The sequence below is a fragment of the Penaeus japonicus genome, unplaced genomic scaffold, assembly GCF_977035675.1.
Source record: "Penaeus japonicus unplaced genomic scaffold, GWHDUDI00000001_assembly GWHDUDI00000027, whole genome shotgun sequence".
NCBI classification, from domain to species: domain Eukaryota; kingdom Metazoa; phylum Arthropoda; class Malacostraca; order Decapoda; family Penaeidae; genus Penaeus; species Penaeus japonicus.
In genome coordinates this window covers 24,172,615-24,175,114 of record NW_028234429.1, presented here as the reverse complement: position 1 = coordinate 24,175,114, position 2,500 = coordinate 24,172,615, and the positions used below count along the sequence as shown (strand labels likewise).

At 40.5% G+C, this 2,500-nt stretch overlaps 1 protein-coding gene across 1 annotated transcript in view; it reads right to left on the bottom strand.

Annotated features, from left to right (window-relative positions):
- The window catches only part of LOC122247206 (BTB/POZ domain-containing protein 6-A), a 22,330-nt gene that overhangs the window by 18,932 nt on the left and 898 nt on the right, over window positions 1-2,500 (bottom strand). The gene's annotated exons all lie outside the window — the stretch shown is intronic.

The following is a 2,500-nucleotide window of genomic DNA, read 5'->3' as shown; positions in this document are numbered from 1 at the left end:
CTTCATAACAATGCAAATCATCTAGTGCAGCCTAGTTACATACTTAAATAAAATATATATATGAGAGAGAGATGGAAATGATAGAAAACGAAAGAGACTGAGATGATAACGACGATAGTATTATCACCAATAATGATAAAGATAATAAATACGAATACCAATAACAATAACAACAGGGGACTAAGAATACGAATTTCCTCGTGAATCGATTTCTCGCTTCGCTGGTCAGTGGGGCTGTCCAGTGACTCATTCGCAGGGGTAAGGAAGCATGTTGTTCTACGATGAATCATGATCTGGACTGATTCACGAGTACGTACATATATTTATGTATTCATATATGTTTGTTTATATGTGTACACATTCTCGCGCGCGCCGCAAATGTGTGTTTGTGTTTGTGTTTGTGTGTGTGTGTACATATATATATGGAACGAAGAGAGAGAGAGAGAGAGAGAGAGAGAGAGAGAGAGAGAGAGAGAGAGAGAGAGAGAGAGAGAGAGAGAGAGAGAGCTAGACTCATGCAAACCTACATGAATTCATACCTACATACGTTCACATGTATGCCTATATGCATGCACAATATTCAAGCATTCACGCGGGCATCTATGTGTACAAGAAATGTTCTCCTTTAATACTTCAAACTTGTACCACATTCCTAAATCAAAGTGATAGATGCAGATGAAAATCGCATGTTCTGAGGAAGTCTGGGCAATAAAGACTTTTTCTCGATGTTTATTGCACGTCTATTGTTTTTTTCTGACACGCCTGTTGACATAGAGAAAAAAAAGACAAAACAACAAGCAACATTGTCTATGAATCTGCCGTATCAATATCAACCACGTGACTCTCTGAACAATGAATTCATGTTATTAACGAGTTTTTTATTTGTGTTTTTTTTAATTTTTGCATGTGATATCATAGACAGATATTTATTTGATTTATCTTATTTATCTTCCACGAATTGGAGGAGAAGAAGGGAAAAGAAGATTAAGAAGAAGAAAAAAGATGGAGAAAGACGAAGGAAGAAGCGGAAAAGGAAGAGGAAGAAATAATGATGATGGTAATGATAATAATAATAATGATAATAATAACAATGATAAATATGATAATAACAATAAAAAAAGAGAGGAATAAGAGAAAATAAAGAAAGAAGACTGACTCACCCCCCCCCCCTTCCAAAAAAGAAAGAAAAAGAACGGCGCTCTAGCACGCGAAGTTGGCACTCAGGCTTGTGATTCCGGGTGCTGATATCAGGTGCCAGTGCCAATCAGACTGTGACCCAAACACTCAGTCTGGCCCTCATCCTGCGGCACTCATACTTAGGTATTGATCACACTCGCACATAGACGTTCGTGTTATGGGGTTTAATTCTACCTCGAAAAAAAAAACTTTTTTTCTCTTTTTGTTATCGGAAATTTCCTTTTTTTTCGAAAGTGGAAGTCAAAATGAAAAAAAAGAAAACGGAATATAATTTTTCGTTGTTGTTCTTACTCACTAGCTGTTATGCTTCCTTGTTTATCTTCCCTGTGTGTTGTATGTTGTTAAGTATCTTCATTCTCCTTTTAGGTATATAAACAAACAGCTACCATTGCCTTATATCTACGAGACCTAACAGCCGTAACACATTTTATTGCACCCTACTATAAAAAAAAGTCAATAAATAAAACATACCCATAAAACTAGAACTCTTCAACCATACAAAACAAAGACAGTAAGACAACACACACTTGCAACACAGACAATGTAAACTTGCAATCAACCATCTATTGTCTCGGGAGCATCTACCAGGCAAACACCAGACAAAGAAAGACGGGGGGAAAATGCGTGCGTGAGAGACTGTCTTAGTGACCGTTGTTAGGGTTATGGGAAGAAAGGGGGAAGAGAGGAAGAGGGGAGGAGGGGAGGAGGAGTGGGAGGTGGATGAGGAGGAGGAGAGGGGGAGGTGGGGGAGGAATGGGTGGTGGTGGTGGTATTGGAGGAGGAGAAGGAGGAGTAGGATAGGGGGAAGAGGAGAAGGAGGAAGAGGATAAGGGTACGAGGAGTAGGAGGAAGAGGAGACGGAGGAGGACGATAGGGAGAGGAGGAGTAGGATAGGGAGAGGAGGAGGTAAGGCGTAGGAGGAATAAGAGTGGGAGAAGAAGGAAAGGGGGGAGGGGAGGGGAAGATAGGAGAAGAAGGAGGAGTAAGAGGAGGGAAAGAAGGGGAAAAGTGGTGTAAATGTGTCTTGTCTACCAGCATTGATTCAGAGTAGATATAAAGAACAGGCCTCGACTAATGTCTCTTTTTTATACTACTGGGTGAATTTCTTTCCTGCTCTTTGTCTCTCTCTCCTTTAATCCGTCTCTTTTTTGTCTTTCTTTCTCTCTTTCTCCCTCTCCCTCTATCCATCTAACTATCTGTTTCTCTCTTCTTCTCTCTCTTTCTCTCTTCTTCCTTTCTCTCTCTTTCTTCCTCCCTCCCCCCCTCTCTCTCTCTCGCTCTCGCTCTCGCTCTCTCTCTCTCT